The sequence below is a fragment of the Melospiza georgiana genome, chromosome 2 (assembly GCF_028018845.1).
Source record: "Melospiza georgiana isolate bMelGeo1 chromosome 2, bMelGeo1.pri, whole genome shotgun sequence".
Classification (NCBI taxonomy): Eukaryota; Metazoa; Chordata; class Aves; order Passeriformes; family Passerellidae; genus Melospiza; species Melospiza georgiana.
In genome coordinates, this window is record NC_080431.1 from 77,535,251 (window position 1) to 77,557,807 (window position 22,557).

At 43.5% G+C, this 22,557-nt stretch overlaps 1 protein-coding gene across 8 annotated transcripts in view; it reads left to right on the plus strand.

The window, feature by feature from the left end:
• The window catches only part of PAK1 (p21 (RAC1) activated kinase 1), an 87,705-nt gene that overhangs the window by 26,771 nt on the left and 38,377 nt on the right, over nucleotides 1–22,557 (plus strand). The window contains exon 1 of one of the 8 annotated variants that reach the window (XM_058018912.1): nucleotides 15,747–15,825. The exons of the other annotated variants lie outside the window; for them this stretch is intronic. The gene's annotated coding sequence lies outside the window, so the exon portion shown is untranslated. Of the gene's footprint in view, nucleotides 1–15,746; nucleotides 15,826–22,557 lie in introns of those variants that run through there. 8 annotated transcript variants of the gene reach the window in all.

Genomic DNA, 22,557 nt, shown 5'->3' on the forward strand with positions numbered 1-22,557 from the left:
AAACACAGCCAGTAAAGGCTCACAGTGAGCATAAAGCACAACTGTGCTGGAGAAATAATATGCTTAGTTCTGTCATATAGGTGTAAAGGGCAAACAGGGAAGCAGAGGCACAGGAGGAGTAGGAAAACATATTTCTGATATAGCATAATGTAATTTTATCTCTGAATACCCTGCAATATATACAGAAAGACTTCAGCAACATCTGTGCCTCAGAATTCATAGCCAAGATGAAAACAAAGCTTTCATCTGGCAGGAACTCTGCAGCAGGTATTTGGTAAGATCTGCCTGGCATAAAAGAGCAAAAGCCAAAAGTTGTGGAGAGCTTTTTCTTTTTTTTTTCCTTGTCTTTCCCCCCACTACTCTTTTCATTTTCCTTTTTTATTTTTTCTTTCTCCTCTCCCTAACCAGGAGGCCTAACTCTCTCAGTCGCCTCTGTGTTTCAGTGGGAACATTCAGGGACTGTGTTAGCAGCACTTGAGAGCCTAACCTTGAGAACAAAAGTAGTGTTTCATGTGGTTACGTACTGAAAGATGTGGGTAGGCATCTAGTGGGAATCCAGAAAGCGCGTGGGTGCTTGATTCCCTCGGAAACTGTTGGGATTTGGCACCTAAGCTGGTAAAGTATTTTAAAAAACTCTTAAATATCTTTCTGAAAATTGGGTCTGATGTTGCTAATCAGTGTGAAGGGTGGGGGGATTTTTTTATTGTGACGTAATGGTGGCTTTGATCTTTGTTACTTTCTAGTAGATAAACAGAAGGAAGTTGAAGGAAAGCTACAGAAGCAACTTTGGGATTGGAGGGATTGACGCAAGAGGAAGATAAAAGCTATGTACTTGTGTAGTTTTTATAAAGTGAGTGGGAAGGCAGGGCTGCTATGGGCTTCTGAAGGGTATAAATGCCAAGGAATGGAGGGTGTGGAAGAAAGAAATGGAGTCTCTACTCTGCAAGTGCTTGTGCAGGCAGGTAGCCTCACACACAGCCTCATTCAAAAGGAGAATTTTCATAGACCCTTGTGAGTGTCACAGGGACGTGCTGCTGAGGAGCAGAAACACTTTGTGTGGCAGCAAGGAAGGTGCCTGCTTTGGTACTTCAGTCCGGGTAAACCACTAAAATCTGCAGTTGTTGGCACCTCAGATTGGTTGGCATCAATAAATGTCATCACATCACACAAAAGCTGCTTCCCATTTGTGCTGGCCTTCCCAGACAGGAGGAGCTTTATGAAACTCCTCCCAAGCTTGGATTGTTAGTGCTTGAATCTCCACCCTGCCTTACAGCTGGCTGCCATGGTGATACAGTTTAATCTCACTGATCACTTGTGGTATCTGAAACTTTCACCAGGAGGGAAAAGCAGGGTGACAGCTGCTCCAGGGCACAGGTTGGTAGGAGGGGAACACCAGGTAGGTAAAACAGCCTGTCTTGGGACTGTTCTTCTGAGATGTTAGCACATCTCTTACTATATCCACTAGGACATAAATATTGTATTTATGTGTGAGGATATACTCCAATAAGATTTAGGCATCTTGGGGAGTGCTTGATGTCAAAGGTGTAAGAAAGCTACTTGAAGATGATAAACCATTAGCAGAGAATATTGAGTCTTAACTGCTGGAGGTGTTGGGGATGTTCCTGTGTCAAGTGCGTTTTTTGCAGCCAATAGATCCATAAACTAATTTGAGGTAATTACTAAAGGAAAAATTAGACCAAATAGAGAAATGTTAATAAGTCACCAGAGCTGGATGGCATTCAAGAATCCTGAGGAGCTTGAATGTGAAACTGCAGAACTGCTGGCCAAGCTGTTTAATTTATCACTACAGACAGCCGCTGTGCCAGAGGACTGGGGAGCTGCCAGTGTGATTCCCAACTATAAAAACGGCTCTAGAGGGGATCCTGGGAACAACACAACAAAGAGTCATGCTACCAGGAATGGAAAGGATCTCTGAATATGTAGAGAAATGTTAACTGTTAATGGGAAAGTCGGTGTGGCTTCTGAAAATGAAAATCCTGCTTCCCAATCCCATGAAGTTCTGTGGGGTGTCAGTAAGGAAGGGTTAAAGTGGATATAAGATGTTTGGATTTTCAGAAAACTTCTGTCAACACCTGAAGCTCCTGTAAGTTTGGAGGAAAGGCTTTTTTATGGTTTGAAAGCCACATGGATAATAGGAAGTAAAACATTTGGGACAATTTCACATCTTATGTTGGAGAGGGAAACATCACTTCAGCAGCAACCACAAAGGCCATCATCCTCATTGGGAAAGTGATAAATGACACCATTTGGCTTTGGTATAAATGCTCAATGCACCCATATCTTGTGGGTGATGTGCAGTTATGGTCTCCACATCTCTTGCAGAGCACAGTGGCATTGCAGAAAGGGCAATGAAATGGGCTACCTTCCAAGAAGAAGCTAAAATAGTTGAGACTGTTCCATATAGGAAGAAAGGAAGGGGCACAGGTTTAAATCACAAAGTCAGCAGGTAAAGGTAATATGAGCCATCAGCTCTCATGCTTTTACAACCAGGGAACTTTTGATTAAACACGATGGGCTTTGATTTTAAAATAGGTGAAAGACCGTACTAGTGCAGTGGAGAATTGGTGGCTGTAGCCTCAGAATAGATAGAATTTCGTGACAGGCTTTCAGGCATTCACCTGTGCAGGAAAAATCCCACTTGCATTTTGCAAGACTCTTGCCTTTACAAGAATCTCTGTGTGACCCTTCCTTTCCCCAGGGCTCTCCTGTGCAGTTTTTCATAGGAAGCAATTATCCAGGTGGCTGGCAAGTGTTCGACACTCCCTTGTGTGCACAATGAGCTGTTTTTTTTTTTTTTTTTTAATTATAAGTGACTTATTCCTCATAGAAGTAATTTTTTTTAATGCTGCCTTCAGCAGGGTGTGCATGTGAACTTTATTTTAATTAAGGATGAGGAATCTGTTTTACATAACTATATCCCAGATTCTCATGAGAGAGTGAAAACAGCCCTGAGGGATTGATGGAAAGGACAGTGAAATCGGGTTGCCTCACCGATGGGAGGCCTGATTCCAGTCTCTGAGGTTTTCTGTACCTGTGGGACTTGCTCCAAGCTGGTTGACAGCCAGAGGAATTGAACCAATGCAGAGGCATTGCCTCCTCACAGCTTTATTTTGGGCCACTGATTTGTGGTTCTGGGCAGATACTGGTCAGATACTGGGATGGCTGTTGCAGCTCTGCCTGAGGTTGTTGTCCCTGTATTGGCCCAACAGGATGTGAATCTGCCTCCAAGCCATGTCCTGTTGCTGGCTCAGACAACTTCTGCCATATTGCCTGTTGCCATGGTCTTGTATTGGAACACTTGGTTTACCCATCCCCTTGGAACAGGGGTGCCTGTTATGATCAAATATGATCCTCACCAGCCAGCTGAGTTGCTAATTTACTAGCAGCACTAATGGGATTGGGTCAAGATGGTTCTCTGAATCTTTGAGAAAGAAAACAAATGGTGCTGGAAGTCACAAACAAATGCTCTTGGCTAAAATTTGTTCTGGGTTGTAAAACCTGGAAGGGACAGGGAGCAGATGACCAAAGTATTTCTGTACTATTAAGGAGGGAAAATCCAGGGTGTGTATGTGGCCTTTTGTTTATTTATTTTCCTGTTAAGAAAAAAAAGTGATAAAGGTGTTAAAACTCAGCTGTTGCTGGAACTGTACTGGAAGTGGAGCATACAAATAAGAGGATCTCTTTCACTGTGTGCAAAGAGAAATATGAAAAACAAACCACAAACTCTGTAAAGAGGCTAATAAAGTTTGTGAGTCAAACCTGGCATGTTGTTAGCACCTGCTGCTTGTTTGTGGTGACTGAAGCAAGCACCCCTTTCAGAAAGCATCTCATACTGGAGATAGTTTTGCTCTCCTGTTACCAGAACCTCAGTGTGTTTGAAGAAGCTGAACTGGTGACAGACTGCACAGCTGAGACGTTCAGCTTGATTCCTGCTGAATCTGGTGGTAGCTGGCATTTTTTTCTGATGCCAAAAGCCTAGAGAGATTTGGCATGGTGCCGCTGCATGAGGACAATGTTGGTTTTGTTCTATTTCTGTTTCTGCCCCAAGAGCTGGCTCTAGAGAGTGTCTAGAAATTGGCTTCTCTTCCCAGAATCTTATATGAATCAAAGGAGAGTTTTGATGCTCGGCTCCTAATCTTTCATTGAAGTGGCAGTTCGTGCCATTGATCTGGAAAGTGTTTAAAAGTTAAAATTGATGGGAATTAACTGGTGATGCTGGGGCTTTGCAGCCCCAGGTGGGCATCTGCCACCAGTTTCCCGGGGAAGGAGGAAACAGATGAGCAAGGAGGTGGGGCAAAGATAAACCTGTGGGAATAGATGTCCTTCAGCTGTTCAGCAGAGCAACATAAATGAGTGCACTTTAGAGAGAAAGGAATGTGATGGTCGTGTCACAGCTTGGATGTGCTTTGCTCTGGGGTGAATTCATAGGCTGGAGCATGTGCTTTGAGTGGGGGTCAACAGACTCAGCCTGATGTGAGGTAAGTGGGGAACAAGGTCAATGTCAGTCATGGCAGTCTGAGGGGATGTGCTGAGGGCTTTAAGCACCTCAGAGGGCAGAAGCTGTAGAGAAATGTCTGATGGTGAAGTTTTTTTCCAGAGAAAGAGTCCTGACCATTTTCTTCATCTTAACAGAACGTGAGAAAATGGCTTCAAGATATGCCAGGGAAGGTTTAGATTAGATATTAGGATTTTTTTTTTCCCACAACAATGTTATAAATCATTGGAACAGACTGCTTAAGCAAGTGATAGAGTCATCACCCCTGGAAGTGTTCAGAAAATGTGTGAATATGGCACTTGAGAGGACATGGTTTAACGGTGAATGTGGTGGTGGTGCTGGGTTGATAGTTGGACTTGATGATTTTAAAGGTTTTTTTTCCAGCCTTAGTGACCCTATGATTCTATGACATGAAAATCCCATTCCTGGCACAGGTGGTTGGAACAAGAACACTGTAAGCTGTGCCAGGAGCAGTGATGCAAATCTCTGCTTTATGCAACTTGTGCCCTATGGGGAGTAGGGTAAAGTGCTGTAATCACTTGGTAGTTTAAACCAGGAACAAATCTGTGAGGCTCATTCAGGTGGAAAGGCAAAAGAGAGCGAGCAGTGCCAATATCCCTGATTGGGAAAGTTGCACAGAAGATGGATAAGGATGGCAGAGCACTGCCAGTTCCTCCTGCTCTCTGAGCTGTTTCCATTCTGGGAGGGGTGCCAGCTGCAGCAGCTTCTGCCTGGCAGCCTGTTCCAGCAGCAGATGCCTTGCTCGAGTCACTTGCAAAATTAACAGAGGGTTGGAGGGTTGCAAGTGCAGAACCAGAACAGGACAGAACCCTGGAAGATGTGTTTCTTCTCTGCTGTGGACCTGTGTGACCTTTCTCAACCCACTTCACCTGTCCTCAGTTTATAGAAGGGTAGTGGAGCTACTGTGCACTTTCAGGTATTCTGTGTTACCTGGCAGAAGTTGTTCTTTTACCCACGCTAGTAATGTTTTATCACTGAGTAGTGTTTTATGCATGAATGCTTTTCTGTGCAGTGCTTAAAATTTAGAAAAAGGTCCTGAAATTTTATGAGCCTCCTGTATAGGCAGAGCTGTTCAAGGGGGTGGAAGAAGGAGGAGTTGTATGCTTTTCTGGAGAAACTCTTGTGCATTTTCTCTTCCAAAATAATTTCAGGCTAGTTATTTATATTAAACCTTCATTAATTCACTGTACATTGTGAAACAGCAGATAGTGGGCTCTTTTGGAAAAATGTACAGATTAGAAGATGCTTCAATACATAAGCCATAAGCAAGGACATAAGAACACCCTAAGGAATCATGTGAAGTGTGATGCTTTCTGGGCCTGCTACACAGCTGCAAAGCAGTGGGTGAAGTCATATTTTGCCCACACAGCTCTCCTAAGCCTCAGTACTTTGAGTTTTACTTTGCTTGCTTTGGCTTCTGAGGCAGCTGGGGTCTGGAGCTGAGGCACTCCAGTGCTTTGCTCAGTGTCCCCAGAAGACCTGCAAACTTAGCCAAGCTTTTGGGCTTGAAAGAGATGAGCTGTGTAGCTTGAATTGCAACTGGGTGCCTCTAGTTCTGGGAGGCTGTAATGACTGCGACCTTTTGAGATCTTGTTCAAACTGTTTTTGTTGCACTCAGACTGGAATGTTATGTTCTTTGTTCCATCTCCTAAAAGGCAAACTTTTCTGTAGAGGCCGCTTGTGGCTTTTAGAGTTTGATATATATGGGTCAGGGGAGGAAGCAAGCATAGACTGTTGGATGTTTTCAAGTGCTGAAAAAATCCTTCTGAGTGCCTGAAGTGGGTTTCAAGATTCCAGCCGGATTTTTGCAAATAACCTCGGTCTTGATTAGGAAAAGAAATAAGCCCCCAAATGTGGATTGCTTCCAATTTGTGTGCACACAAGTGAGTGGGCTGACTCTTCCCTGAGACAGACCTGTGTGGTAAAAGGTTCCATCTTTAATTCTGAACCCCTTCTCCTGCAAGGAAGCACATAACATCTCAGCTACCATTAGTGAAATGTCAGTTTTTTCAAGCAAAATAAAAATATGCATTCAGTAGTTAAAACTGAGGTAAAAGTTTGCAGTGTGTCTTGAAAGGGCTCTTCTTGTTGCCTGTACACCTTTAGGCTTGTATCTTCAAAGAATCACAGACTGGCTGAGGAAAGGGAACTCCAAAGGTCATCTGGCCCAACCTGCTGTAATCAAGCAAGGCAACCCACAGCCAGTTATCCATGACTGTGCCCAGACAGCATTTGAGTATCCAAGGATGGAGACTCCACCACCCATGACTGTGCCCAGACAGTATTTGAATATCCAGGGATGGAGACTCTGCCACCTTTCTGGCCAGCCTGTCAGTGCTTGGTCACCTTTACAGTGAAAAAGTGTTTCCTGATGTTCAGAGGAGTCCTCTGTGTTTCAGTTTGTCCCTGTGGCCTCTGGCCCTGGGCATCACTGGTGAGAGCCTGGTTCTGTCTGCTTTGCATCCTCCCTGCTGGTATTTATAGACATTGACGGGATGGATCCCCCTGAGCCTGCGCTTCTCTCGGCTGGGCACTCCCAGCTCTGTCAGCCTTTCATCATTGAAGAGATGCTCCCCTCAGCATCTTGGCAGGACTCTCTCTGGCCTGTGTGCCCCTCATAGAGGAAAACCCAGAACTGGACCCAGCACTCCAGGTGTGCCTTCACCAGTGCTGAGGAGAGGGAAGGATCATCTGCCTGAACCTGCTCGCAATACTTGGCCTAATGCAGCCCAGGATGCCATTTGCCTTCTTGGCTGCAAGGACTCACTGCTGGTTCACACTCAAGTTGTTGACAACCAGGACCCCCAGGTCCTTTTCTGTCTGCTGAGTGTTTTCCATCTGGATGAACCCAGCACCTGTATGTGCCTGTGGTTGTTCCTCCCTGAACAACCTGTTGTTGTTTGTGTTTCTCCTTGTTGAACTTGATGAGGTTCCTGTAGGTGCACCTGTGGTTCCCTGGGTCTTCTGGAACATCAGGATTGACATTTGCTTTCCTCCAGTCTATGGGCCCTTCTGCCAGTTGCCACGAGTGATCAAAAGTTACTGATCCTGGCCTTGCAATGGCATTCCTGGATACATCCTGAGTACTTATTTAGAGTCTCTATCTGCAGATGTGAACAGAAACTTCTAGAGGAGGGCTAAGGCTTGAGAATCAAGCTGCTCTTTGGTCTTCCTTTCTTCTCTTCTTTCCCTCTCTCCATTGCTGGCTGACCTCAGTCATCAGCTACTGCTAGAGGCTCTTTGCTTGCATGACAAAGCTATTGTGGGTTTGGCTTTAGATTTAAAGCCTTCAGATAATGTGGCTTTAAAGCTAGGACACCTCTTTTGCACGGGTTCTCGTGCTGTGTGGGGCCACTTCTGAGGTGGTGTGCCATGTACATACACAATTGGGTGTCTTCTGTTCAGTGCTTGCTGTTTATTCCTGGCTGAGAAAGGGACTCTGCCACAAGGACTGGCTGTGCAACTTCAGCTCAAACTGCCTTAACTCAGACTATTTACTTTGGAAATTACAGTTTCAATTGCTGCTGATAACCCAGCTGATTGTTATGTTTTACATTTAGCACAGTTTTTTTAGTTCTTTCCTTAATGACTTATGTAAATAATTTTAGAAGACTTAGCATTCATTTTGGGGAAGCTGGCGTATGGGGCTGCAAGGCTGGCAGCAGGTGCTGTAAGTAATCACTCTTCTAAATTAAGAAACACTTTCTGAGGCAGTAGGTTAATTTCTGGGTAAGCAGCCTGCATACAGATTCTTGGAATCAGCTGGATCTTGACCCAGCAAATGACTCAAGGCTTTGTGTCGAGTTGAGTTCTCACTGAAACCTTTCATTTTTAGAGGAAACTGGGGCTGTGCTTGAATGTCTGTTGAAACTGTGTTATCAGGTTGAAATCTGTGTCACCTGGCTTTGTGCTTGTCTTTGTGCTCAGTCTTCACTGCTGTTGGAGGTGTATTTGGAGCATGGACAGTGTCATGGCTTAGCCAGGTCAAGCTGCCTGGAGCCAGCGTATCTATCATAGAATGGTTTGAGTGGGAAGGAACCTCAAAGATCTCCTCATTCCAACCCCCTTCCAAGGTCAGGAAAACCTTTCTAGACCAGGTTGCTCAAAGCCCCATCCAACCTGGCCTTGAACACTCCTAAGGATGGGCTATACACAGCCTTTCTGGGCAGCCTTTCTCACCACTCTCACAGCAGATAATTTCTTCCTAATAGAAAATCTAAACCTTCTGCCTTCTGTCAGTTTGAAGCCTTTTCCTCTTCTCTTATTACTACATGCCCTTGTAAACAGTTCCCCTGCACATTTCTTGTAGACAGTATTTGGGTACTGACAGACCACAGCGTTCATGAGTGGCTTATGCTGAAGTCTGTGCTGCTGTGGGTTTCTCTCATTAGTACAAGAGCAAGCAAAGTACTGCTTGAGAGCTTTGTGCTGTTTCTTTCTCCACCTCTGTGCCTGTGAGAGGATTTCTGCAAAAGTATTTCCTCTGATATCTCTAGTGGAGCTCTCATGGGATCTCCAAGCAGTAACTGTTGACCAGATTGTGCTCAAGTGCTGCCTGTCCCTTTTGCATTGTCACAGCTCTGGCCAGCATTGTTCTTGCTCAGGAGTTGAAGATTGCCTGCAGAAGTTTGACCCACTTATTGTAAAACCACTCTTGAGTCTGTGAGGCTGATGGGGCCAGTGGTGTTTGTGACTTGAAAAGTTAAATGATTTTTCATAGGCTCTACAGAGGAGGAAACTAGTAAACTCTGAGGAAACTGGTAAAATGTTAATTACTGTTACTACACAGAGTATGATTTTGGAATCCTTTGTCTAACTTGTGGAGTAGAAAGGTCCAATTTTTACAAGCTCAAGCTCTCTTTAAAATCTATTTTTCTGTGTGAATATTGTGCCAAAAAGTAATGTGAAAGGTGGATTTTCTACTTACATTGATTCCCATGTAAAGTGGAATAGAGCAGGAAAAGTGCCCTTCTATAAGGATTCTAAAGGAGAGAACTTCAGATAGCTGGAGAGGTCTCGGGACTTTAGCTGGTCAGAGTGACCCTGAGATACATTAGAAAGTCTCTTTTCCCAGCCTGGCACTCAAAGGAGGAGTCAGGGCTCTTCATTTCTCAGTCCCAAGGTTGTTTATTGTATCTTATCTATAAAATTCTTTCTCCTGTCCTGCCAAGGTCCGCTCAGCAAGACAGTCGGAGGTACTCTGCCTGCCCCTGGGGCAGTGTTATCTTTATATTTTGAAAACTACATGTACAATGTTTACAATAACTTTCCAATGCCTATCACCTATGTTAGACAGTGAGCTTCTACTCTAAACCAATCTAAAAGTGCCAACATCACAGCAGAAGATGGAGGCCAAGAAGAAGAAGAAGGAGAAAGGCTGGGCATGCCCAGATCCCTCCATCTTGCCCCCTGAATCCCCGTTCTAAAAACCCCAAAAATCTATTTTTCACCCTGTGATAAATTCACTGTCATTCTATTTAAACTGTCATGGCTTGCAGATCTTCATCTAAGGTTGGTAACTTGCTCCGTGGGTCACAATCAAAACCAGAGGCATCTTGGGCTCTGTGCCAGGGTTTCTGAGCCCCCTGGCAGGGGTCTTGGCAGTCCAGGACTGTCAGAGGGAAATCCTGAATTCTAACAGAGAGGAAGAATGTTTTTTTGTTGCCTCTATACAAAAGGGGCAACATGGGACTTGCCCTATCTTTGGCTTAGAGTTGGTGCTTCTTGTGCCGTTGGATGTTCAACCTAATATCAAACTGGTGCTTGAAATTGTATACCTGCTAAAAAGGTCTGAAGCCACTTCCTGCACTCTTCAGCTTGATTTTTTTTGCTATGGTCAATCATCTTCAGAACAAAATGCTCTTAGACTGGAAAGTCAGTGTTGGGATACAGCCCTTTCACATTTAAAAAAATTAATAATCCAAATGACAGACTCCTGAAGGTAGAACTCATTTCTTGTGAACAGCATTACAGAATGACATGGCTTTTGTAATTTTTTTAGATCTGTAATCTCTTCTCACTTTTTAGATTAAAAATTTACTGACTTCTTTGCTCTGAAATGTTGAAAAAAAGGAACAGTTTTCCATGTGCAGAGTGTAACAGACAATATTGTACTTCTCTATAATGGAAACTAGATGTGTAAGCAACTTGGTTTTTTGATAGCTCAGCTGTGCTTGAAAAGCTGAATTCTTAGGTAGCTCTGAAGGCAAATAGTCCTCTTCAGGTGGCATTCTGGTTCTGTGGGAATTTGGACTGAAATATTTTTAAAAAGAAATGGTGAAGAGGAAGTCATACACACTGACTCTATGGATCTTCTGACAGTGGATGCCTTGTGGGTTTAACAGATGATCCAAATGCATATTGATGCTTTCAGATGATCTCAGTGTATTCTCTGGGATGCTGAGAGATGTCTGAAACCTTGGAATGGAGAGGTGCAATGGGCAAGAGCTGGATGCGTTGGTGATGGGAGCATAGGAACATGCTGATCTTGGACAGGCTTTTCAAAAGGGGTCAGAATTGGAACTTTCTTCAATTCTGCAGGGAAATGAGTTAGCTCTGTGTGGGCCACAGGAATTGAAAGCATCAGGTAAATAAGTGACCAGATGTTCAACAGGTGTCTGGAAGGTTGGCTTTCTGAATGGACTGCAGAAAAGAAGGCAGAGGACCAAAATTCTCTGCTCCAGATTTGTAGATTTTGATAGGTAGTTTAAATAGGTAATTTAAGAATATTGCTTTGCACCTTTCTCAATGACTGCCCTAAACTCAGTCTATCCAAATATTTTTTCCAGGCCGCATGAAGAATTTGTAATGCTTTCTGTTATCAAGAGCAGAACTTGAAAGAGTCCTGCACCATACCAAAGATATGAATGCTGTGTTAAGGAATTTGGACATGTTAATAAAAACAACATATTACTCCACCACTCTCTCCTCTGAAATTAAACGTGTCAAGCAAATTGCTGAAACAGTAGACGGAAACTTGGCAATTACGTTTGTGTGGCAATTTGATTCTGTTCTCCCGAAATACCTCTGGAGACCATCCAACTGTAGCTCTGCTCTGATCCCAAGCCTACCCTGCAGATGCCCTGAGCACACAGACATGTAAGCAGCAAGCTCTGGCGGCCTGATCTGTGTAGTTGCTAGAAAGCTTCAAAGTCTGCTTTGCTCTCAGAGGGCTTTCCATTTGGGAAAGGAACTGATACCATTCCAATTTTAACTCTGGAAGAGGAAGGGAAAATAGAAAAGCTTCAGAGAAGCAAGTTTTTGTCTAGACTGTGGAGCCAGCTGGGTGTCTTGTTCTGTCTTGTCAGGCTGCCTTCTTGTTTGGGGCTGTGTCTGAGTGGTTGACAAGTGCATTAACTGTGGGAAAATAAACCCACTTTTGGTGTGGCAAATGAATCCTGGTCTCCAATGGCCACCCCCTGCCACAGTTGTTTCATCACTGCTTTACTGACCCATAAAAATGCACAATCTTCTTTCCTTGTCCTTTCACAGTCTTCATTTGAAAAGCTTTCCTCTGTTTTTGCCTTAAAAACTACCTTAGAAATGAAAATTCCCTTTTGTTTCACTGACTATAAAGTGTGCATGATAATTACAGGACAATTGCTGTTTTAGGTGAGATATTGCAGTGTTTCTGCAGGACAAAACCCTGCTCCAAACAGGAGCAGTTCAACTTCTCTCACTCAAACCCCAGGGGCCAGGGACGAGGAATTTCCTCAGTTTTGTGCTCAGCAGTGACCGTGGTATCTGTGTGGATACAATTTATTGCACTGTAAGTAATAGTTTAATGGCCTTGCATGTGATAAATGCTGGTTTGTGCTGGTGTGTGGTTTTTAATAGTATGGCAGAGAATTACTTAGGCCTTTTAATCTGCATCGTTCAAGAAGGCAATATTTTAAAAATGTGATTATGATATCAAGGGTTTGTGAAGTGGAGGGCAGAGAGGCTTTTGCTGCTCCAAAGTTTTCCTGTCAAGAGAATGTAAGTCATAAGCATGACAACTATGGAATTTTTTTTGTGTTTGCTATTTGATAGTTTTTTTATTCTTTGAGTCAGGCTTCTTTCCTTCTCCTGCATTTGAATCCTTTTAAAATGACTAGCTTCAGGGAAAAATGCAAGCATAGCAAAATACCTGTGGAAGTCTTCTGTCATTTGCTGACTAATTGGTGCTTTTAGAGTAGTACCTGTCTTGTTTCTTCAGCAGTATGTCTACTTAGCTGTGCTCTTGCTTCAAAGTCATGTTTCATTCTCTGAAAGCCCCACTGTCCTTGACTGTCTTTTAAACTTTTTTTTTATTTTTATAATTTGTTTGGGTTATTTTCTGTTGGTTGCTGTCAGGAAGGTGCTGTGGTAGCTAAAGAGGCTGTTCCTCTTCCCTGCTGTATCCCAGTTGCTCCACTGGTTATTTACAAGGATGCAACCTGACTTGCACCATATGTGTTGACCCTGTCTTGTGCAAAGGCTTGCTGCCTCTAGGGATCCAAATAAAGGATCTTTTAAAAAATTGGATGCTACAGACCCTATGCTGTTGTCTGCAAAACCAGGGGCTTTGGTTTGGGCAGGACCCAGACCCTCCATTCAGAGCAGTGGTACTGTACAAAGCCTTTGGCCCCTGGGATGCCTGAGTTCCTCAGCTCCCTGGAATGCCTGAGTTCCCTTGATCCCTGAGGGATCAAGGCCAGATAGGATTGAACAGGGCTCATAGACATGTTTCCTTCAGGAGAAGCACTCAGCTCTGGCACATACTTACCTGGTCAATATTTGCACAGTTAAGAGTGGGACAGGGATGGGAAAGTTCTTCAGCCAGTGGTGAACTGGTTTCCTGAGCGTCAACACCATTAGATTTGGTTACAAAGGCACTGTGTGGGCAGAAACTGGCCTCTCAGCCCTTAGTGCCTCCTTGCTGTAAACCCATCCACCCTGTCCCAGGTTGTGTTGGGGATGGCAGTAGCTATTTTAGGGCAGTTTTGGAGGTATTGGGTGGGAAAAGATAGGGATTTGGGTGCTAGAAAAAAGTTCTAGAAAAGCATCTGAAGGTTGGGGGTATTATTGTACAAGTTAAATAATACCCTGGATGCAACTGCTTTGTGGTTGGGGCTGTTTTAAAGTGTGGTTTATTTGGCATTGAATAGCTATCAGAGAGGTGTTTTTAGCCACTGTGCTTTTAAAATCAGCATGCTAAACCCCCTTGGAGTTGTGAGAATATGTGCATATGCAGACTGGTGTTGGTTGAATTCAATTGTTACAAAACACACCCTTGGAAACCTCATCTGGGATGGTGTTGGCATGTCCCTCACATTTTGCCAGTTTTCAGAAGCTGTCAGGTAGTACTGTGTGGGAAGTGTTGCAGGGATAAATCCTGAAATCCTAATTTGGGCTAAACTCCCACTGTTTTCAGTGGGTGGCTTGCTGGCATTAAGGCCAAGTACCCCTCAGCTGTTACAGATGACCTTTCTGTCCTTTAAAAATCAAGGATATTGAGACTTGATGCCTCTGTCTTGTACTGGAGATCAAACTGCAGGATTGCAGCCCTTAAAGTTTGTACATGTGCTGAGATTTGTGAACAAGAAGTTGGTTAACCAGAAACATTTCCAGTAACTGTTCTTTAGATTCTCAGTAGTGCTGGTGAAATGCCAGAGATCTGGAAACAGAAATCAGCTGCTGATTTAGAGCAGTGCATGAAGAAGGTACTCGTTCTGTAGAGGAAACACTGATGTTCTGAAAATTCTACTTTTCATAAATAAAGAAAATATAACCCCATGTATTTTAAATGGAAAAATTAAAATTCTTTCTAATTACCAGCATAAATTTATTGAAATTGTTTGCTCAGATAACTGATTTTTATTTTTTTAGGAGAATGTTTCTATGAAATCCCTGCAACTTTTGTCAGTATATTGCGTTCCAGCAAAATTGAATTAAATGTATTTTAGAAGTCAAGAGTCTGAAAGTAGGTACCTGAAGTTCCTGACTATCACCAAGTGGTTGAGATGATAAGTTGTTCTGGCTTTGTCTCTCTATGCAAGAAAGAGGGAAGAGGTTGTGTTTGTGTTGGCAACACTTAAGAAAATCAAACAGTAAGAAAAGAAAAGAGGCCCAAATCCCTCCAGAAAATGTTGCTGTGCAAACCTTGGCTGGCAGAAAGTCTTCCCAGTTGAAGAGCTTCTTTCCTACATCTCAGTGGAGCGTCAGAATTAAAGTCTGACTGAAACCAACTTGATGTCAGCCTCAAGTGTTATGTAAAGGTACCCCAGGAACTTGCTCAGTTGTGACCGAGGCTCTGAAGCCCACACTATTGTTTTTCTTGCCCATTTCCCCTTCAGTGGTCACTGCCTATTCATATTTCAAGCCCAGGAGGGCTCTTCTGTCCCATCACTGGGACTCCAAGGGGGAAGAAGCATTTTCAAATCCGTCCATGCCCCCCTTTACCTCTGAGTTCCCCCTCAGGATTGTGTACACAGCTCTCTTTTTCCTTTTTTCTCTTCCTGGATATATGTTTCCAGTGCTGACTGAAATTGCAGAAGCAGCTGGAAGGGCTTCATCTCATGCTGTGTGCTCTCTAACTACCTGAATTGCCTTTCTTTTAAAGACTTGATTGACTGATAGGAGGAGGGCCAAGCAGACAAGAAGTTCTTTGGCTTTCTCCCCCTCTTGTGCCTCCAAGATCACAAATGAGGTCTGTGGGAACTGGGACAAGAGCTGGCATCTCCCAAGTACTGGAATTGTACTCCACACACTCAATTTCGTAATGAGGGTGTTATGGTACTGATCCCAGCTCTTCCGCTGGTTCTCTGCTCAAGGTTGTCACAACCACTTCTAATTTGTCTTCATCACTAAACTGGGCCTTGGGTACTGAGGAGTAAAAACATGCTTCAGACAAGTAGTCTGAATGATGTTGTGTCTCTCTCTCCTTTGAAGCCTCCCTATCAGTTTGTGTGGCTTGTAATTGCAGAATTGTAGATTGGCAGGAACCTCTGTGTGGATAGTCTAGTCCAATTCCCCACCTCATGTAGTGGCAGCTGAAACAGCTCAGTGCATGTCTGGTGGGGTTCTGAGCATGCCCAAGGATAGAAATTCCCATTATCTTCCTGAGAAACCTGTGGTTTTCTGAGTTCTGTGGTTTTGTGTCCATCTCCCCTCATGCCCACCCAGAAAAAAAGTGTGGTTTTGTTGTGGGGTTTGTTCTTCCATTTAAATGGAATTTCCTGTATTTCAGTTTGTGCCCACTGACTCTTGTCCTGTTGCTGGATACCACCAAGAGGAGCCTGGTTTCATCTTCTTTACATCTCCATCAGGTATTTATTGATAAGACCCCTCTGAGCTTTTTCTTCTGCAGGCTGAAGTATCCCAGCTCCTTCAGCCTCTCTTTATATGCCAGATACTCCAGTCCTTTAATTTTCTTTGTGGACCTTTGCTGGACGCTCAGCAGTGTGTCCTCGTCCCTGTTATACTGGGGAGGGAAGGACTTGTCCCAGCACTCCAGATTTGTCTCACCAGCCCTCAGCAAAGGGGAAGGATCCCCTCTCTTGACCTACTGGAAGTTGTTTTTCCTAATGCAGCCCACATGCTGTTGAACTTCTTTGCTACAAATGTGGTTTGGAGGCTAATGGCCAACTTGCTGTCCACCAGGGAATCTGAGGCCTTTCTCTGCTTTTTCTGCTTCCTGTCTGCCTGTTGGCTCCCAGTGTGTGCTACTGAGCAGCAGGGCTTTGCACTTTCCTTTGTTGAACTGCAAAGGTTGGTGTTGGCCCATTTCTGCAGCCTGTCCACATGCCTCTGAGTGGCCTGCCTGGTCTGTTAGCCACCACTTCCAATACTTATCATCCTCAAACTTCCTGAAAATTGACTTTCTGCTGCCACCCATAATCTTTCCTTTATAAAGAATTCAGAGCCCTGGATGAAGTATGTAATGAATCAAATCTCTCAACAGTTCTAGAAAGTACATTGCTGTTCACTTGGGAAAGTCAGACAGAGATGAGGCAGCTTCACTAGCACTAACAGAACATTAAATGCTGAGCCTTGTAGTAAAGGACTTCATTATTATTATTTAGGACTTTCATTCCTTGAGTCTCTGATACTTCATGCAATACCAGCTCTTGCCCTTTGCTAACACCATAGCAACCTGCTGTAAATGTCGCTATATAATGTGGCTTGTTGGCCAAAAGCTGGACAAGGAATGCTTTCTAGGGCAGGAAATCCATGGGGTCAGTAAAAAAGTGCAGCAGAATGAGGGAAAAATCCCACTGCTATTTTATAATATTGCAAAGTGATTTTTCTTTTTCTCTCCCAAACTGTGCCCTAGAGGAAATAGAGGCATCAACCGAAATTCTCTCAATGCTTTATCTATAACCCCCTCCCCCAAAACCTACATCCTAGGCACCATCTAAACCTCTGGGCTAACAGATGGTGTTGAGAGGGGGAGGGAGGGGGAGCAATTTGCATCTAAATAGCTGAAATAAGAAAGGGTCACGTCCCACAGACCAGCCCCACTCACCTGCTGTTTAAATCCCCCTGAGAAACAGGAAAACGCACTTGGTTTTTAATGTCTGTGTCAGCTGTACTTGCTCACTGAAACTTTCTGCCCTAAAAAAGCTGCAATCCTCTGCATCTTGCTGTAGGGATTCTGTTCTGCCCCCAAAAGAACAAACTTTTAAGGCTTTAGTTCTCTGAATGGATTTGACAGCTGTGTCACTTCTGTTCAGCCCTCCCATCAGAGTGACTGTTGCTGTTGGTTAATGTAATTAACACAAGCACTGATGATACAGAAAAGGTTCAGAGCAAATATTCCCTCTTCTGCCAGCTTGCTACTCTCAGGGCTGCCTGATTGCACCTTCAGAGGTGCTCTTGCCATATGGTCCTGTGGACTTGTGATGCAACATTCCATGCTGGGTTTGTGTGTGTAGGTGGGATGGGCTTTGGCTCTAGTGACCTCCAGGCTGCAGCCCAGTGGGGATTCTGATCCTGCAGGACTGTGCCGTGGTGTTGGATGGTTGTGCTTAATCCTGCAGGCATGCAAAGGCTTCCTGACTGTGTCCTGTAAGAATTCCTCTGGTCTAAGACCTTGCTGCTTTGTAATGATTTTGTGTTGGAGTGTAAGGGTCTTTTGCCCACCTCTGTTACGCATTCATGGAGACTGCTCTGGGGCTAGCCCCCTGTCCTGGCAGCAAGAAGTGTGCTTCTGTCTCTTCAGGCAGAGTTTCTCAAAGTTTAAGGCTGTGGAAAGCCTGTAATAAGGAAAACCTCCACCATTCTTCATAATAATGGACACATTCAAGACCCCAAAACCATCCTACCTTATTTCCCAGTGATATTTGGAGAGGCTAGAGGGCTTTGCATGAAGTTTAGTCTTAGTACAAAACACCAAGATGAGCGAAACCTCGTTCTACTCATCAGTTCCTTGGGCTTCCACACTCAAATGCTGAAAATAAATAATGTGACCATAGTCCAGGGGGTTCAAGAACTTTATTACTGTTGTCTGTTGACAGCATCTCTACTTCCCAAGAAGGCAGAGGCATTGAAAGGTTGAGTTTGGCAGACTGGAAGGCTCTGCAGGATAAGGAGTGGTGAAGATGATGTCTGGGGACTCATCACTGTCTGCTGTGTGTTGATCTGGTAGAATAAAATGTCTGCAGAGGATGATTCCTATTTATGGAATTGCAAGACCTTGAATCTCTCCTTTCTTCAGCACAAGCCTGGAGGGAATAGGTGAGGTTAACCTTTGCTAAGCTCCTGGGCCCTCCCTCCCACAAGTGTCTTGGAAGAGGAAATGGCCTCTAGAAGTATCTTTGTTATTTTTTTTTCCCTCTTATTTAATTCCCAAGTATATTTCAGTACTTTGGGTAGTAGTGGTTGATGTGCATTAGGGCAATGTGGATCTGGGCAACAGCCTTGTTTACATGCCTCTGGGGAATAAGTTTATTTATTTTATAATTTAATATAGATTCCAATTAATAAAAACAAGATCCAGTGTATGAATGCTTACAGAAATAACTGGGCAATGCACAATAACAAATTATATTATTTTAGAGCAGTCTGTGGTACTTTATAACTTTCCACAAATGTTTTTCTTTTTAGTACTTTGTCACTTGAGGATAACTATGTTTTATAAATGGTCATATCACAATATGCATACTCACTGTCTGGGAGTAAACAAGGTAAGTGAGTTAACTGGAGTGGTGCAAGTTACATACACACATGAGCACATCAATGTGTGTGTGGATATACATGTTTATACATCCACACTGTCTTCTGTAGGACAGACCTCTGCCCTGCTCCTTCTGCCCCCTTCCCCAGTTCAGTGATGCAGGCAGGTGACTGGCTCTGGCAGCTGTGCTGCTGGTCTTTGCTGTGGATAAAATGCTTGTTATGCAGCAGGACCCCACAGACCATGTAAGAGCAAATCCAGAAATGAAAGATTCTACTGGAAATATTTATTTTCCCTGTTTTTTAAAAACAAGACCATGTAAATTGTGCATCTGTAGCAGAGGTGCATGTTACTTTTTGACAAAGGAGTCAAAAGGGGGATATATGAGGAATTAGGTGCCCTTTGAGGTGAGGTTTGCAGGTAGTGGGATGGAGACTGGGGAAACTGGATTTCACAGACTCCTAGAATTGTTTGTGTTGGAAGGAACCCCAATGATCATCCAGTTTCAGCCCCTTGCCTTGGGGACTGCCCTCTACTGTGCCGGGTTGCTCAAAGCCCCATCCAACCTGGCCTTGAAGACTTCCAAAGATGTGATATCCACAGCTTCTTGGGCAGCCTGTTTCAGTCCCTCAGCACCATCACAAGAAAGAATTTCTTCCTAGTATCTAATCTAAACCTGCTCTCTGTCTTATGGCCATTCCCCCTTGTCCTGTAACTCCATGCCCTGGTGCAAAGTCCCTCTCCAGCTCTCTTGTAGCCCCTTCAGGTACTGGAAGGTGCTCTAAAATCTCTGTGGAGCCTTCCCTTTTCCAGGCTGGACAATCCCACATCTCTGAGCCTGTCTGCATAGCAGAACTGAGCATCTTTCTGGTCTCTTCCAGTTCTGTTCCAGCAGGTCCCTCTAACACTGAGGTCCCCAGAGTGGGATGCAGACTCCAGGCAGGGTCTCACCAGAGTGGAGCAAAATGGAGAATTGCTTTCTTCTACCTGCTGGTCACAGTGGCCTGAGATGTAGCTGCTTTTATTTTAGCAGGTTTCTTTTTGTTTCTTTTATTAAGTGGCTTACCAAGTGGGTGACTGACACTGGAACATTTATTTCTGTATCTTCCCAAGCTGTCTCACTGGGAGAGGAATTTGCTGTACAGAAAGGACCATTCTGGTAGTCTACAGTGTTACTTCAATCGCTTTCTCTGTGCGGAACTAAAATACTAAAGAAAAAGATGTGCTGGATTGGAACCATGCCTAAAGCAATTCTTGGCATAATGGGATTATTTTACTGACTTTTAATTAAATAGAGTTCTAACGAGTTTGTTTTGAGCATACATACAGCTCTGATTTGTTGCTGTTGGTCTAATTGCCTCCTAAATTAAAGGTATCAATATTCTAATCCACCTTCTCCCTTGGGATACTGGCATTAAAAGAGGATGTGGAATGCTATGTAAATGATTTACAGACATGCAATATAGAAAATGGTCTTTAAAGGCATTAGCTGAAACTTAGGTCTCCCCTCTACCTGTGATGTCTTGACAGAGAGACTGATGAATTGTTATTTTTCAGTATGTATTTATTTCTGTGTCCTGACAGGTCTTTTAAATGGTTAGAAATGTAGTCTGAGAAAAATGCCAATAATCTCAGCCTTTGAGGAAGCAGCAGTTAATGAATCTTCAGGGAAATACCCAGAGTCCAGATGCTCTGTGGGGAAGAAAAGGTTAGGAGCCAGTGGACCAGGGGTTGGGGACAATTCATCATCTCAGATCTAAGATGGAAGCTGTCTGCTGACAACACAAGATACTAAAATGGCAGAATTACAGGCTTATTTTCTTAGGACTACTTTTTGAGAGCCCATTTTAAAAAGTCATGATTTGGGATTTGACTACTTCTATTTAAGATATATTGGTTAATTTTTGTCAGAAATAAAGCATTTTTGCAGATTTTTAATTATCTTTACAAATTGAAACCCTTTGGGGAAGTTTCACCTGTGTGGGATATAAATTCAAATAATGCTGTAAGTTTGAAGAATATATATTAGGCTCAAATCCAACTTCTTACTTCAAAGCTAAAATGGACCTTACAAAGTAGAAGGCCGCAAGTTTAGATGTCTGTTTTATAACATTTTAATAGAGTAGCAGAGACTGACGAAACTTTTGTCAATGTAGGATATTTAAGCACCTCAGATAAAACTAGATGCACATTGAAGAGTGTTCACAGGAAAACAAGAGTTATTTCCAGCCTGAAGAGATTTTTCTTAAAAATAAAAGCAGCCAAACATGCATATGTTGGGAGGCTGTGAATGAGCACCTGCAAATACCAGCAGTACAGGAATAACCAGGAATGGAACAAAAAGTTGGATGGGGCCCTGAGCAACTTGATCTGCTGGGAGGAATTGCTGCACATTGCTGCACATGGGCTGGACTTAGTTGATTTTTAAGGGCCCTTCCAAACCAAGTCTTTTCTATGATTCCTTGGAAACTTGGGCCGAAAGAAACAATGGGAAAGAGTGGAAGAAGCAACCTCATCCTTGCAAAGAAGACAGTTCACTTAAGCTGTGTTGTGGATTGATTTGAAGGATCTCCTTTCCCTCAGCAAATGTATTTTACTTCACTGAATCCCTCTGCAATGAGTGTAAGAACAGAAGAGATGGAGTTAGGGCAGGCTGTGCCACAATATGAGTATGAATTGTTAGTAAAGAGTAAGGCAGCACTTGCCTTGAGACAAGTGTAAATGGCATTAAGTGAAGGGGGAAAAAGTGGTTTGGGAAGTGCATCCCTATGCATTGCTCCTGGGTGTGCTCAGGGACCAAAGCTGGGATTTCTTGAGAGCTGTGCAATAGCTGTTTCCAAAACTGACTACCCTGTTTCTATCTTGAGGTTTTGTAGCAAACAGAGCTGTTACTGTAGAGGTGAGAGGTGAAATTATGGTGTGCTAGTTACAGAATTTAAAGTATCCTTTTGTACTCTCTTGCCTTGGATAGGAAGAGGGAGCGTGGTCAGGTAACCCGAGGTGAGTGCTGGGTTTGTGTGGCCAAAGCACTGAGAGAGCTTTGGGTTGTGGGTAGGTACCATATCTCTATGGCAGCCTGCTGCAAACATTCTTGACTCTTTAATTGCTGAAATTAGGACAGGATGATCAGAAAACTGTACCTGGACTTGCTGCATGCTGTGCTCTCCTAATTCTTATGCTGATGGTTTTAGGAGCAAGTAGCTGTAGGACTTGAGCAAGATGACTTAAAGCAATGGGAGGGAATACTGAACAAAATGCCTTAACTCATACAACTTCCTAGAGCATCTGTCTTTGGTTGTTGTCTTCATTTTGGAAATTGGTTGAGTTTTATCTACCCCTTAGCAAAGGTACAACATTGTCTATAGAGAGATTCTTGTCTGCCCAGTAGTGGCCATAAAAAGATTTTTATCATTTTAACTACACAAAGGACAAACTATAACCTGGCAAAGCAGTCTTGAGATGAATAAAACATGCATACTGGCAATCCATCATAATCCATCCATCAGTGAAATCCCAATTCTGCTGAATGTGCAGTTCATATTGTCGCTAATTGTATGATGTAGATGCTTGTCCACTGGGAATTGGATGGAAATTAGCAAGTCACTTGCTTCAGATGCTGACAGGGCTGTGCATGGGAGCTCAGTCAATCTCCTCTGGGTTGGGTTTTATGGCTGCAGTGTTGCTGCTTCTTGAGAAAAAATGAATTTTAAATAGGTAGCAGTGAAGATCCATGCATCCTGCTGAAAGCTGCTTAGGTCACTGTAGCAAGAACAGAGGATAAGAAGATCTGTGCCCCAGAAAAGCACAGATCTTTGCTCAAAGATGTTGAGGAAAACCTTGCCTGCTATATCTAGCCTTGCAATTAACTCCTACTCCTAATTAC